Raw genomic sequence first — 16,922 nt, 5'->3', positions numbered from 1 at the left:
TTAGCACATGCTTGGTATCAGATTCATAGGCTCAGTGATGAAAAGCAACTTAGAGAACACAGAAGACAACTCAAGCTACTCCCCATTTTCTTTAATCAGACAGCAATCAGCACTTGTCCAATTTATAAAGCAGTGCTACCCTTTGACAAGGTAACCCACCTAGCTGATCAGGGCAAGTGAGGTGACATAACCACTTTGGATTTCAGTAAAGCTTTCAGTGCTGTCTCCTGGTATCCTTCTGGATAAAATGTTCAACAAACAGCTGGTAAAAACATCATGTGATGAACATCTTCATTAATGACCTGGATGCAGGACTGGAAGGGTTCACTTCCTGAGCAAGTTCCCAAGATGATATAACACTGGAGGAGCTGCTGACTCCCTTGAGGGCAGAGAGGCCCTGCAGAGAGACCTCAGCAAATGTGAGCGCTGGGCAATCACCAACCATGTGAGGTTCAACAGGGAAAGTGCCGGATTGTGCACCTGGGATGGAGCAGCCCTGGGTGTACGGACAGCCTGGGGAATGAGGGGCTGGAGAGCAGTGCCAGGGAAAGGCACCTGGGGCTCCTGGGCAGTGGGAAGTTGAAGGTGAGCCAGCAGTGCCCTGGCAGCCAGGAGGGACATCCCTGTCCCGGGGACATCGGGCCCAGCATGGGAGGGGATTGTCCCGCTCTGCTTGGGGCTGGGGCAGCCTCACCTCAAGTCCTGTGTGCTTAATTAATATTTGGCTCCCTCCAGCAAATAATGAAGAAAATTAACAAAACTATGTGTCTGTTCTAGTAAACCAATCTTTATTGGCATCCTCTGCTAAAAGGATATTGAAAGGATGCTGCTGCATATTGTTTACATTAGAGGCAATGTAAATAATTTTTTTTAATACACACTGAAACTTAAGACAGGTTTTTATTTGCAGACTAGAAATTGAATAAAAAACCCCAAGAATACAAAGAATACAATACAAAGCAAAGAATCCATTAAGCCTTTTTTTCAAAGGATCATCACACAGCAACTCTGAGGTAAACCAAAGGCACAAATTGTGTTTCAGCAGCGAGAAGTCTAACCCATGACTTCACAGAGAAATGATGCTCTACTGTAAATGCTGCTTCACTGACAAGGGGAGAGAATGATGCATCTGACCCCATGTTCTCAGAAGGCTAATTTATTACTTCATTATACTATATTTTATTAAGGAATACTATACTATACTAAAGAATACAGAAAGGATACTTACTGAATGCTAAAAAGATAATAATGAAAACTCCTGACTCTTTCCAGAGTCCCGACACAGCTTGGCCCCAACTGGCCAATGAGTGAAAACAACTCACAGCAGAATCCAATGAAACAATCACCTGTGGGTAAACAACCTCCAAACACATTCCACATGAGCACAACACAGGAGAAGCAAATGAGATAAGAATTGTTTTCCTGTTCTCTGGGACCTCTCTCGCTGCCTTTCAGCTTCCCAGGAGAAAAATCCTGGGCAAAGGAATTTTTTCAGAGAATGTGAATGCTACAATGCCCTTTCAGCCCAACATCCCTGAGGCCTCAGAGTGGTCAGAGGTGAAGAACTGTTACCCCACAGAAAGACCCAGGCAAAGCCTACATGAAAAGCCAGCAGAAAGCACCACTGTGAGCCTGACACCTTGGTTATTCCACCCCCAGAGCCGAGCAGCACTTGCACAATTTAGCAGCAATCATACCAAGTGTTTTGCAGTGGCATTTGTTACATGCTTGAAAGCACAGAAGAAAAACCATGACTCAGGGAAATGAGGTAAGAAGCAGGCTTTCACAGTTAACGTGTGGTAATTTAATGCACAATAATCTCAGTTCATGATTACATATTGGAATTAAAATGAACATTCAAGACAACAAATATTCTAAGAAATTTGCATTTTTAGCAGAGAAACCAATGAAACTCAGAATTGCCACTAAATTGCAGAACTGGAAAATCCTGTTTTCCTCACTGTAGGTGAAAACAGAAAAAATGTGAACTTATTCTGAGGAATGTGGACTTACAAAAGAGAAAACATTTTGGGCAAAACAGTGAGAGAATTCTTCATATACATTAGAAAATAAGGTTTCAGGACAGAAAAGGAGCCAAAATCCAAAACTGAAAATGGGAAGTCATAAACTTATTTTCAGCTTCATCTAAAGGTGTCACTATCCAGCCAAAGTGGAAGCAGGGAACCAATCAAATTCACAGTTCATCTTTACAATGTTACATACAACTGTCCTCATTATTTACTCAGAAAAGTAAAGAAGAAGAAAATTGTATGCCAACAATACAAGTAACTGAATTAATTCAAGCTTCACAAGTAACTTTTTCCTCTTTGCAACTCTGTGTAAAAAAAAACCAAAAAGCCAAACAAACAATCCAGGCTACCTAAGAAACCATGGAAACTCAATTTTTTTAATGTTCTGCAGCATTGCCATGTTTTTCTCTTTTCTTGAATTTTTCACTAGAGTCAATTTTACAGATGTTCACACACACACACAAGTGTTTACACAGTGTGAGGATTAGAGAAAACACAACCAACAGAACAAATAAGATATCCAAACAAGAAGCCTTCAGATCTGTGTTGGCTTTCCCTGTTTATACAGAGGTGCTCACACGCCTCTAAGGAAAAGCAGATCCTTTCAACCAAGAATATTTCATGGGAAGCTTTCTTATTCTTTACTCCTTTCACAAAAACTTGGTTATAAATGTCTGTGTTTCACAGTTCTCACTTTATTACCCAGACCTCCCCTTTGCTGCAACCATGTCTGCAGGAAACTTTACTGATTTCTCATTGAAATAAAATTGTTATTCCACCAAAGGTTGCCCAGTTTGGGGAGGAAAATGCATCATTTAAACATTGCAAATGTCAAGTTCTCTGCTTTCTACAAGCACATTATTAAATGGCCATGTAGGAATAAAAACCAGTAACCCCAGCTACAGTTTTAGGCAGCTGATGTGATATGGATTGTAACCTGAAGCACTGCTAGGCTGGTGACATTTTGGTATCATTTTCTTCATGATATAAAGAAGCAGTAAGCTGAAAACTATATTGATTATAAATATTAATTATATTGATTAAATGAGGCAAGGGGGGGAGGGAAACAGAAATGAGGAGGCACCTAAGGAAACAGCAGAACTTGCATTCTCTTAACTCTTGTCGCTGAGATTTGCAGTATAATTCAATTACTTTGTTTTCTCTTACTGTGTTTCTTTTAGGTTTCTAATTTCTATTCAAGTGATTAAACACTGCAGTTCTTTAAAAGCCATTTTACAAACCTTTTCATTACTCAAGAGCCTGTACAAAATAGTATTAAAAATTAAGAAGAAAAAGCAAGAAGAGCCAACAAATGGATTAAATAAGGCATGGATATCTCTGATTTTAATCCTATTTTAACTTTCATGTCTGGTGAACAATGAGAAAACTATCAGCTTTGGGCCTGGCAACTTCTGTATCAATGTCTGCTACCAGCATTAGCACTGAATCCATCTGTGACTGTGGAACAGTTCAAGGACTAACAATATGATTACAGCCTTTAATTTTCACCTGCAACTGTATGATTAAGTTTAATAAAACTGTGGTCTGTACTGTGACTCACATTCTCGTGTCACCAATGAACATTTGTTGCACCAGACACATAACGTGCCCATCTTGTATGTGGAAAACTAAGGTAACATTTCAAAGCACTCCCTTATTGCAAAGCACTGCAATACAGAGGAACATTCTGAGAATAAAGCTGTGTTTGTAAAGCAATTGGAGATTCTTGGATAAAAGATATTATAATTAAAAATTAAATTACTCCAAACTAGTGGGAGGCTTTTTGCACCTTTCCCTAACAGAGCTCACACCCCCACACACAGCACCACCACTACAATGCTCCTGCACAGACAGAATCTAAGCTAATTCCAAAGTTCACCCTGTCTGAAGTTACAAATCTGAAACTCCTGCAGCTAAGGAAATTCAGCTCTTTCATGTAACTAAGACTGAAACACACTAAATCTGAAGCTTTCAGCCTCAGTTAGACCAGGAATCAATGTGGTAACCCTTCAGGGAGCTTAAAATGTATTGCCACCATTACTTTTTTATAATTTCAAACAAATACCTACAGGAAAAAATAATGAATAAGCAGTAAGAAAAGTTACTGAGACATTCAAATAAAAAAAAATTGTGAGCACCTGTTCACAAGATTTTTCTTATCATCTGGCACTTTTATTACTTGTGAGTCAAGTTAAAAAAGCCCAGAAAGCTTTGCTGAAATATTTTTCATGTATACAGCAATCATTTCATACAACAGAAGAGCTATATTTCACATTTTAAAGCCCACTACATCTGAAATCCACACACACATTGTAATGGTCTCTACACTGAAAGTAAAAAGGTTTTAAGGTGGCACTGACATCAACAATTTATTGCACAGCTACTCATACGTGTATTATGTTTTGTCCTAAAAAGACACAACTCTAAAATGACACTCCTGGCATTACTGAACATGGGGAGGACAGCACTAACCATAAAAATAAAAGTTACACACACTAGCTGTTGCATAATTTGGAAGCATCAAAAATTAGCCCTTATTTGCTTTTATCATCAAAAGAGATGTCTGGAAAAAAGCAACTTCAGAATTAGTTCACTGAAGACCTCAGGCAACTGCAAGTGAATGGGGAAGTTGATCTTGCACACTTTTACTGGAATTACAGAGTGGTTTGGGTGGGAAGAGACCTTTAAATGTCATCTAGGCCAATCCCTTTGCAATGAGGGGGGAGTCTCTTCAACTAGACCAGATTGCTCAGACCCCATCCAAGCTGGCCTACAGTATTTCCAGGGATGGGGGCACCCACAGCTTCCCTGGATAACCTGATCACCACCCTCATAGTGCTTATTCCTCATATAGAACCCAAATCAAAGCTCTTGTAGCTTAGGGCCATGACCCCTTGTCCTGTTAAGAAGTCTGTCCCCATTGTTCCTTAGGCTCCCTTCTGTACTGAGAAGCTGCCATGAGGTGCCCCTGGAGCCTTCTCTTCTCCAGGCTGAACAACCCCAGCTCCCTCAGCCTGTCCCACATCAAAGGATGCTCAGTCCTCTGAGCATCTTTACGGCCTCCTCTGGACCTGCTCCAAGAGGTTCCTGCCCTGCCTGTGCTGGGGCCCCACAGCTGCCCAGAGCACTCCAGGGTGGCACCTCTGACAGGAGGGAGCAGAAGCTCAAAGCCAGAGCAGTGACCTGCACACATCAGGATAGCTGGTTAATAATGGCTACAGATGTCACACATTCAGGTACCTCCACTGGATACCTGGTTATGGAGCATCCTTCCACAGTGGCAAGTGTGCATAAATCCATGACTGACAAGGGCAATCAAGATGCCAAAAATCAGAAAATCCACCCAAAATAGAAGATAATGTTTGACATCAGTCAGCTGGTAAGGCTTCACCACACAAAACTGTGGCAATTCTTACCAGCCTTTTTTCCCCCCCATCATATTTAACACTCAAAATTTGCAGAACAACCTTCAGCTTTTACACAGCCAAGTTTTGGGCAGACAGTCTCCCTCCTTTCTTTTCTGGTTAGGCAAAACAGGAGATCTTCCTGTCTTTATAATCTCTATTGGCAAGAGAAACCTACCCTGAAAAAAACTAAAGCATCCCTTCCCAACAGCCTTCTAAATGTTGCATACAACAGGGAAAGTAAGCTGCTGTGCTGAATACAGAACTAAAAAAACCCCAACCAAACCCATATATGTCTTTTACAATTACATAACATTACATTCTGTCTCTAAAAAAAACAAACCACAGAAAACAAACAAATGAACAAAATAACCACATAAAAACCTGGCAGATTTTACAAATATTATCTCCCTCCCTTTGCCATCTAAATAGGAAAGACAAGTAGTAAAAAACAGCAATTGTTTCAAAACATGTACAATTTTGAACATATTAACACTTGACAGAATCTCCAAACAAGCTGGGTTGGAAGGGATCTTTAAAGGACATCTGGTCCAACCCCCCTGCCGTGGGCAGGGGCATCTTTCACTGGATCTGCTTGCTCAATAGATTTCCCTATTTTAAGCATTAAATTCTCTCCCAGCCTTGACTGGGTCTCTCATGCTTTTTCAGAGCGCATTATTGCTGCCAATGGTTGCATAAGAGAATTACTGAGATTTTCAGAAATGCCAGCAGAAGTAAAAATCACAACCTTAGGAACAAAACAGAAATTCAATTATCTGCAACTATTCCCAGATACATTATTTTTCACAAGCAATAACCTGTAAGTATCTTTAATTTTAAGACCCACCCTCTAAAGCAAAATTGCATTTTAAAAAATGTATTATGTATTTGTACATCTTCAAGTATTTTTAAATATACAACTCACTTCCTACAACATATGGCAGATAAAAACCAGACAAGTAATATAAGGGCCTGGTGCATTTGTAAAGTTCCTTCCATCTTCTGCTTAAAAAAAAAAAAAAGAAATATCAGTTAAAAAAAAAAAAGAAAGAAAGATCAGTCAGGCTGCAAGCAGAGTTGTGCTGAGTGTGAGCAGGCCCTCTAGCAGGGAGATTATGTGATTATTTTGGGATGCCGCAGTCATGTGGCTGCACAGCAAAGCTTTTGTGGGAAACATGACACAATCCCAGTGCACTCCAACTGCTGCCAGCAACTCGCCCGAGTGCATTTCCCTCCAACACACCCACAGCCACAGCTAAGGAATTACAGATTTCAGGGCTATGGCCTCAACTCATCAGGGAGTTGTTATTCCCTGTTGCAGTAAATTTAGAGGCTCCTCTCTCATTTTTCACTGGCTATCACTTCATGATTATCTACCCCAAAAGGCATCTCCCTGGGTATTGCATTTATTCAGTGTTAGTCCTTCTGCCAGACAGGTATGTTTTTAAAACACTGCCATATAGTCTCACATTGTACTTTTCAGAAAAACAACAGACTTGCTAAAAGTATTTCACTGGACTGCATCTCAAAGACCAACTCACTGTTTGACTTTATTTAAGTAATTCTGCCTCTCAAGCTGTCTTAAACTCAGAATATTTCCACATTCAAGAGCAACAGTTAAATCATATACAAAATACTAGGTCCTCTAGGTGGGACAACCTCTATAAAAACTGAGTACAAAATTAACTATATTAGATGTTAAATAACAAAACACTTTTAAAATAGAACAGACTGGAAATTCATATATTTACCTCCTATCACATGATTCATCACTAGTTTGCTTTTACCTATAAATATGACATACTCACTGCCAGGTACATGGAGTACTGGAAAACACAATGTAATTACCTGACTTCAGGATAATAGGCATTTGACCATAAAAAAAAAAAAATCAAACCTTGTAACTCAATACTTGCATGGAGTATTTTTGCAGCAGGTAAGTTCTTCTTCTAAAAGCTCACATGAGTAACACTCAGCAATCAAAACCAATTCCTGTCTAGCAAAAAATAGCAAAATGCTCCTAAACATAAAACCTCATATGAAAAGTAACAAACATATAGCCACTCCAGAACACCTGGGAAAGGAACTCCTATTCCCAGATTCAAATCAACCCATATAACCACCTCAGGAGTGAGCTTTCCTGTGTACATCTTACTCCTTTGCTCTGGAACTCAGGCAATCCAAGGGCACAGCTCAACCACAGCCCTGCTACAACTACATTCCACAGTTCTGGCTGCACAGCCACCAGTGGGGCTCTAGGCTGGACGTGGAGTCAGGAGGGATTTACAAATTGTAACTCTAACATTATATTATTATATTCCAGCCTTTGCCAATTCCTGCAATAGAAGTTTGTCACATTGGCAAGATATGTTCTTTGTCCTGTTTGTGTGAGCAAATTGAAGGCCATTCACTGCACCAGCTCAACTCTTTTCCTGAAAACCTCCCCAAACTTTTTACAAGTGGTTTTTTTCTGATATTTGTTAAAACCACAAGGTGTGTGATTTTCATCCCATCATAGACACCATTCCCCAGGACATCAAGGCTTTGCTGGTGTACCTGGCTGAACTCAGTGCCTGTCTGAGTGAAGCAGCTCAGAATAGCACAGGGGGTGAGGCAGAGTTTAATTCATGCTCCACTACAGCTGAACACAGCAGCAGCAATTCCCTTTTTTCCCTGGGAACACACTAAATGAGCCAAGCTGTAACATGCAATTCATTAATGACTTCAGAAGTTAAAACCTTTCAAGTTAAAAATATGCAACAAAAAGCATCTTATTATTTTGACCTGTCTAGAATAAACCACAAACTAATAAAAATATTTTTAAAATCGACTCATGCAGTTTGGAGAAACACTTTTTTCCCAGTAAGCTGAAATAATACTTGAGAGGGGAAGAGAAAAAAGCAGGTAGGATGAAAACCAAGATTGCTGCATTTTGAGAGAAGAGACCACATTTATTAATGCATCATTAAATATAAAGGTTCTCTTAACATTTTTTGGATCAACTCTTAAATCTAAAATGTTTCATATGCTTTGCAACTGATTCTCACATTATCTTAATTCTTACACCTTCTAAGATTTTTATCCCACTATAATTACATGAGGAAACTAAAGCTTCTTTATATCACTTCCTGACTTGCTGCTAGTACCTTCCTAAGGTGTCAAATAGAGTTTAGGTATTTACTGAGCATTTCAAAGGTTTTCAGCTTAGAGTACAACATCCAAATCCACTGACATGACATTTTGTAAAACTCCTTCTGAACTGAAATACAAATCTGAAGATACAGCCTCTCAAAGCACGTCACCATGGAGTCTCAGGCAGAGCTTTTTGAGAGAGGGAGAACTATTGCTGACTGATGCCATAAATACCATTTTGAAAGAGAAAGACAAAGAGCAGGTGGGACAATCTGCTGGACAATCTAAGCCATTTTTCAGGGCTGGTGATTAATGTTCTCAGCATCCTAAGGTGCTCTCATTATACACATATTGAAAAAAATAATTACAGCATTAATAAATCTGCCAGAGATTACAGATTGAGAAGTGAATTTTTTTCATCAATATGTAAAAGGTATCAATAGTAAACAGGTGAAACAGATGACAAATGTTTATGGTGATGTTTAGCTATTATGGATTCATTTGATGAGCAGACCAGTCCTGTGTGACTCTCAGCCCACCCCACAGCTCATTAGAGCTTTGTAACTGCCCTGTTTGCCAACCAGTATCAGACAGTATAAAACTAAACCAAACAAATTTATTTCAGGCTTCCTTTTCTCACTTTCAGTAACTTCTCATGACTTTGCTTCTGCCAGATTAATTCAGCTATTTAATTCCTGGACTTCATGGCTATGGAACTGCATTTACACCTTGTAAACATAGAATTTTAACATCAGTGAGTATCTCTAATTATGCTGATATGTAGCAACATGATACAAGTCTGCCAAGTCAAAACTGATGAAGCTGCATCTGTTTAATTTTACAGGGAATTTGAACAGAACACTAAAATGCATCAAGTATCCTATTTATCTCAGGTGTTAAGGTACTGAATGAACTGCATTCTGCATTAAACATTTATTTCAAGACCTAATAATTTTATTTACTATTGAACCTGCTTACCAACTTTAACTTTTAATTTTTCCCATATTGAAGTCAAAGGTCTGATACATCTGTTTGTAGCTTAATGCATGTGCTTACCCATGCAGAAAAAGAGCTCTACAGTCAGATTATATCAATTTGCTCACAAGACACAGTCTGTAATTAATAATTCCCTACTCTGACAAGTCAATACAGCAATCTCCCATTCTGTAACACTCACTCTGTAAATACACATTACAAAGACACAGCATTCTAAAGAAACAAACTCCAAATCCTGAAGCACAGTCTCTCCAATAGTTTGTTTACTCACTCAGAACACAAAACAGTCTGACAGTCACCAAGTGACATCTGCTCACTACATAAACCTTTCAAAAAGCAACAGCAGATACCACTAGCATCAACTTCCTCAGAAGGAACCAAAACAAACTGAAACCAAATGAACAAGCCTCACTTTGTTGTTTTCTTTCCACAGAACTTAAAAGCCTGTCTTATACCTTCAACACCACCACCTGATCAGGGCTAGGGAGCACAAAACAAGCGATCGCCCATACTGGTTTCTGTCCCATGCATCCTAACCAGCTACACCAACCCCCTTAAGCATGCTTAAACCTCCTTTATCTTCCACATCTGCAGGTAAATCCCTGCCTCTGAGCAGCAGACTGCATCATCTTACTTCACACAACAGGTCTGGCCTCATATTCATCCTCAATTTGCTTTTTGAGCCTATTCAGTGCAAGTCATCCAGTGAAGGAGCTTGAAGTGAGTTGATTCCAGAGAGCTGCTGAACACCCACCTGGCCCTAACCCACTGCCCCCTCCCATGGGATGAAGTGAAAAAGAGAAGGAAGCTAAAAAGACCCATGGATCAAGATAATCACAGTTTAATACCAGCATAAAGGAATTCATTCCCTACTCTGAAGACATGTCCAGCAGCTTCCTGGGAAGAGAAGCCTCAGCACAGCTAACACTGGCCTGTGAAGACAAGTATCACAGCCAGAAACAGCCTCTCCCTTGCTCCTCTGTTCCCTGAGTTTTCACTGGTGAGCACAGCACCATCTGGCATGGCATAAAACACATAACACCCCTTTGGGCAGCTGAGGTCAGCTGTGGGCCCGCACTGCTTTAGCCACCAGTGTGGGACACAGCCCCACAACTGCTCTACAAGCAGAAAACTTCATAATTCCACCCCAGCCAGACCCAGCACAGTGTTGCTACTACATTTCTCTGAGACTCCAACTGTATGACTTCTTTCTTCAGTCCCAGGATCCTGGCTACAAAATGACTTCCCATTACTATCCTGAAAAACAAAAGAACAGGATGGGGACCTTTAAAAGGATCTCCCCATCTTTACAGGCATTTTCAGACACTTTTTAAAATGCTCATTGTGCATAACTTTCTTAGTTAGAAGTCAGTGACAGATTCTTGAAGTCACTGTGCTGCCCACCACAGAGCAGAGGACCATGAATGGCAGAGGCAGGCATGAGACAGAAGGCTCACAGGAGTGAGCTGTGACTTACAACATATAGGGGTTGTTTTGCTGGAGGAGTTGCTGCTTGGTTAGCTTAAAAAAAACACCCACCAAACCATACAGCAAATTCATCAGAAGGCACATAGGTATTACTAGGCAGAAAGTAGAAGAGGAAAACATGCCTTTTTTCTATTTTCCTTTTATTTTAAAATCTTTATGCTTCTTCTTTGGGCAGCAAGGGTACCCCAAATGTGTATTAATCTGGTTGCCCTGGTGCTCATTAGTGCTGCACTCAAAATGCTGACAACAGTTTGCACAAGCATTTATTGGCTGGAGGAGGTAAATATTTGACAGGCTGATGTACAGCCAGTCTTATTTGGTTAAGCACAGGTTACTCAAAACCATGTTGTTATTCACATTCAATTACCCCAAATGCAGTCACTGTCTCTAAGGACCTGTTGAATAGCAGATATTCCAAACTTGTGTTCAGTACTGAAGCCATGTGTTAACGCTTGCTTCATGAGAGAAGGAATGCAGAGAATCAACCATCTGGAATATTCAAATTCAGAGTTCTGCATATATTTTAAAGAGTCACCTTATTGTGACTGTCTCCATAAGTCAATAGGAAAAAATTAAAAACAAAACTTGGAAGACTTTAAGCACCATCTAAGATCAGGATTAATGAACACTACTACAAATCTGGGAGAGATTCAAATCTCAAATGAATCACACTGTCTATTGCTATTATTCAAGTTAAACCACAACATTTACATTCAAGATTTTGCAATCAGCTGCCATATAGCTAACTCCCAGGATTTTTCATTAAAGTGGATTTGGAAGAGAATTCTTCAATCCAAACTGACAATTATCTGCTACATAAAGTAACCAACTTTAGGCAGGTTTCATTATGATGGGCACTAAAGATGATGAACAAGCAGAGGCTCCTGCTTTTTTATAGTGTACCTTTGCATCTTTTGTTTTCTTCCACACAACTGTGAAACCCCAAAGAAGACCAACTACAAGATGATAGCACATCATTCTAAATCAACTTTGTCAGGATGCTTTTTCTTTGTTAAATTCTGCTTAGCTAATGACAACCTATTCCCCACCATTTCTTCCTTGAGCCATTACCATAATAAAACTTGGTGACATTTAGCACCAAGGAAACCCATCTGCTAACACATGGACAGCTAGTATCTTTGACAACCTAATTTTCATCAAGGACAGGAGAAGAAATGATCTCTTGCTAACACTACATCTATCACAAATGAGATCAGCCTGTGCTTTTCATTATTTGACATGGATTACATTTGGAAGGGAAAATGTACTGCTGCATTAATGCATCTCACTGTGCAAAACATCATCTGCAATGGTACAAGTTTCAAGGCAGAAAAGTACATAAGGGAAAGGGATTTCTTTAGGGAAATCAGAAAATGACTGAAGGATGACTCAAACTGATGAACTCAGATTTAAAACTTTCTTCTTATGTATAAATTAGAATAGACAATTCAAATTTCAGTTGTATGTTTAAACATCTGCAAGAAATGAAGACTACACACTGTAGTCTGTAACAATTGGTCATCATCTTAGCACTGTATGTTTACAAACTCCAAAGGCACTATAGAGGTTACAGCAGAAGAGACAAATCTTCACAGAAGTGATAGCAAAGCCCCAGAGCTGAGTCTGTATATACAAAGATAAAAGCTATGTAAATTCCATATGGTTCTATAGAGAAAACAAAACAAAAAAACATATTAAGAAGTGAAAGACAACAGATCTACTGCACATTCTGTCATACTGCTACCATAGGAGGCCCAGCAACCCCATCCTGCTTCACCCAGCTCTGGGGCAGGGACGGTGCCAAGCTCCCCTTCACATCCCCTGAGTATCCTGTGCCTCCCACAAGAACATCACATGCAGTAAGAACAACACAAGACCCCAAAATAACAACAAAATAAAAACAACTCAAAAAACCCTCATAAAATACCAGCAAATCTAGGAAACACAAAAGGATGAAAGATTTCACATCTCCCTCCTCAGCTCCATGCATAAATCCCTGAGTATATCTACGAGGAACATGTTAACTGAATAAATTTATTCATGTTACCATAGATTTTAGAATGGTTACGATTTAAGAAACAAGATTTTCTTTCCCCTCATGCATCAATACCATTATTAGCATACTTCAATTACAGAATTCTCTGCAGCTCATTTTCAAGGTATCAAGTATTCAGTATTTGAGAATACTGACCTAAGTCCTGGTTATATTGAAACAGAACAAATAACAAAGTATGGTCACACAGAATCACTGCAAGTGTGTGATTAACAGCTTATTTTGTTTACAGGTTGCTGTATCCTGTGGCCTCTGCATAAGTTGCTGCTGAACTTCCAGATCACCCTTTAATAAGTTTAACCTTGCATTTCACTGCACTGTGCCAGAACTCACAATGAGGCAAGTAAAAATACTGTGCTCCTTTATAAATCAGTTCTTCATGGACAACAGTGGCAATAAAAGCCCACTAAGAAAATTGATGTGAGGATAAATGCATTTTAAAAAGCCCAAACACCTTTAAATCCCCTTTAAAGGGACCACAGACAACACAAATTCATATTACTCCGTTTAGTTCAACTCCAGGATCATCCTTCATGCCTATTCACAAGAAAAAGCCTAAATAAAGAATGGTTGAGATCTCCTCCATCTTCTTTTCTTATGGCCTCAATAGACACTAAAGAACACAAAGCACATTTACACAAAATCACAAAATACCTTTACCTCTTTTCACAAAAAAAAAAATATAAGAGAAAGGGTAACTGAAGAAAATATGATGTATTCAAGAAGCATACAGAAGGAAAAGAAACCCAAACTAACTTCTGATGAAAAGATTTTCTGTTCTCTTGAAGCCTCTGAACTTACATTCACTCAACACTCTGGTCCTTTTTCAATCTTGACAAGAGACTTGCTTTAGTGGCTGACACTCCACAAAACACCCCCAGAATAAAGGAGATGTACCAGGATGGTAAATGTCATTAAAGTAAAATAGAAGGATGAGAGATAAAGCAGGAAAATATTTCTAGCCTATTTTAGTACTAAATTATTTAAGAAAAATTTTCCATTCTTTAAGTCACCAACTGTTTTGAATTCCTCCTTACATATCTTATCCCTTCTCTCACATGACTGTTTCTCTAGATGAGCAAAATATAAAAAATTAAAAAGAAATCTAGTATCTTTAGTGTCCTGAAAAAAAATTGACACATATTAAAAAAACAAAAAAACAACAACAACAAAAAAAAAAACCAAACCCACCATGCTGTCCTACTTGGAATTTCCTTTAGTCCAGTAATAACCAGAGTTCTTACTCCCTATTTGAAATGGTCCTTGTGCCAGTATGGTACAGAACAGCAGATCTGAGCAATTTTTAAACAAATATACTCTAGGCTTGTATTTCCAAAGTTATAATTACATGAAACACTGGCAATTTTTATGAATGACATCACTGTCAGACTTGATTTATATTCCAAAAATCTCCTAGTAGTTATGGACATGCAAAGCATTTTACTTATTCAAGTATGCACACAAATCTGGAATTATATCAACTAGGCATACAGAATTCTATGACAATCACTTGCAGGTTCAAAACAAGAATATTCAATGTTGTTGCTGTACTTTGTGATGTCTATAAGAGACATGTTCCTCACTGAAGAATTAAATACTCTCCTGTCTCACATTCTTACATAATTACCAGATAATGATTACCAGAGTTTATTAGAATTTCAGTTTTTTCCTAAATGTACTTTTAAACTAGCAAATGCTGGCACTGATTTTTTTGTGCACGTTCTCACTGAATAGCATGTCAAATATGCCATTTGAGCTTTTAAATTTTTAGCCTTGCAGTTTAAATTATTGGCCTGCAAAAGCCTCCATGTGGATTTATAAGTGCTGTCTGAAGAATTCACTTGAGCAGCTTTAAAATACTCAGAAGGAGACAGCACAACATCTGTCCCTGACAAGCTGCTGAAAACCAGGCAGGAAGCCAAGCACTCCCCAAAGTTCCAGCCCAGCAAAATCAGGCAGTCTTGAACAGCTGCAAAGCAAGAACTGCTTTTAACATTAAATCAAAGAAATCAAAGCTTGTGATAAGCATGCAGCAGTTGTTCCTTGAAGTTAACCAAAGAAAGAGAGGCACAGCTTAACTCCTCCATATCAACGTATTACAGCTTATTATTATTTTACTGATGAAGTTGTTTGTGTCTTTTAAAACTACATTAGATTTAAAATACAGGGGAGGCTTCACTGCTTTGCAAAACTAAACAAATCCCCCTCTGAGGACTTTAGTATGCAAATTCACAGGAGAAAATAGAGGGAGCAGAACAGTAGAAGAAAGAACACCACAAATTAGACTTGGGATGCTTCTGTTCATCAGCTTCATGTCCAGAGCCTTCCCACAGATTTCAACTTCTTTTGGGGGTTTGTTTTGCTTTTAAGGAAACAAGAATAAAAATTGTAACAATGAAAACTAAAAAACAAAGTGAAAAAGGCTTTTAAGGTCAAATGGGAGATAAGCAGAGGTCTAAAGAGATGAAAGAAAGGTAATTGGTAATTCTAAGAGTGGAATTCTAAAAGAAAATTCTAAATTATGCTTAACTCCTGGTGAATGCAGAAAGCTAAAAATTAACAAACAAGAAAACCAGTCTGCTTTATTACTTAAAAGAATGTCAGAATGTTTCAAGAAGAGAATAAAAGCATCAACTCTTTCATGATCAAAAAAGAAAACTCAAAAGGCTTTTTCTAGCAATAAGCAACAAGTAACATGGGTTTGAACATGGTGCATTAAAAAAATCTTAAAGCATGAATTCTTAAGCTACAAAATAAACTTTGAGCAAAACTTCACCTAAACACATGCAGTCCCATGTTTTGAGTCACTCAAAAGTGTTCATCTACACATTTTTTTCTCCTGTATAATAGATTTACCTACATTTTTCCCTTTCTGCCTTCTTCCAGAAGGCTACCAAATCATGAAGAATTGAAGTTAAAGTAAAAAAAATTTAAGTCACACAACCTTCAACAGCCTTCTGGTTTTCTGCATGGTATGCTGTATTAGGCTGCAGGACAGTCAAGGGATGCTGTGCATGGAACGTGGAGGCCGGTGAACCAGCTGGGGCACAGCTTACCACACTGCCCAGGAGGGACAACCCTCTCAAGCCAAAATCTCCCTGGTCATGAGGAGGGAAAAAGCTTGCCCCAGAAGGCACTGTTGTCATCTGTTGGTTCCATGTATCCCACTGGCCCTTCCCTCTGTTCTTCTGCCCCTGTGCCCTGATTCCATTAGTTGTGATGTTCTGCCCCACGCCTCGCTAGACCTATCTAAACCCCTGCTCTGTCTGGGAGAATTCTTCATCCCTGGAAGCCTCGAGCTAGGAGCTCAATAAAGACCCTCCATGGGACCCCATAAGAAGACTCTGTCCCTTCCTTCTGCATCACTTGTGGCTGAAGTCAGCCCAGAGCTGAAATCCCTGGGCAAGGGCGAGACGAGCCTGGGCACCCAGGACATCTTTTAAAGCTTTCTCTGGGAAGGTCACAGCCCTCTGCCACCTCCTCCTGCTGTGACAAGGAAAGGCTCAGAGCCACTGGGATTCCTGGTGAGCCTGCCCTGTGCTGCAGGTCCTGCACAGCTGGCAGCACACAGGCTCAGCCAGAACAGCTCCCACAGCCCAGCACACAGGAGGGCAAAGCAGGAGCCAGGTGAGGGACCCTGATGTTCCGTGTGCAGGACAGGGGAAGCCTGCAGACCTGCAAACCTGGGGCTGTGCAAGAGCTCACCCTGGGAAGAGGAAAGGAGGGAACTGAAGGAGATCCCTGCAAGGCTGGGCTGTTGCTGAGTGCAGTGAACAGGTCTGACAACTCATAATAAAGCACCTTTCAGACACACATCCT

General features: G+C 39.6%; 1 protein-coding gene across 4 annotated transcripts in view; it reads right to left on the bottom strand.

The window, feature by feature from the left end:
• The window catches only part of ZFYVE28 (zinc finger FYVE-type containing 28), a 146,334-nt gene that overhangs the window by 97,495 nt on the left and 31,917 nt on the right, over nt 1-16,922 (bottom strand). The gene's annotated exons all lie outside the window — the stretch shown is intronic.

The sequence above is a fragment of the Molothrus ater genome, chromosome 4 (genome assembly GCF_012460135.2).
Source record: "Molothrus ater isolate BHLD 08-10-18 breed brown headed cowbird chromosome 4, BPBGC_Mater_1.1, whole genome shotgun sequence".
NCBI classification, from domain to species: domain Eukaryota; kingdom Metazoa; phylum Chordata; class Aves; order Passeriformes; family Icteridae; genus Molothrus; species Molothrus ater.
This window is presented reverse-complemented; position numbering and strand designations above follow the sequence as displayed.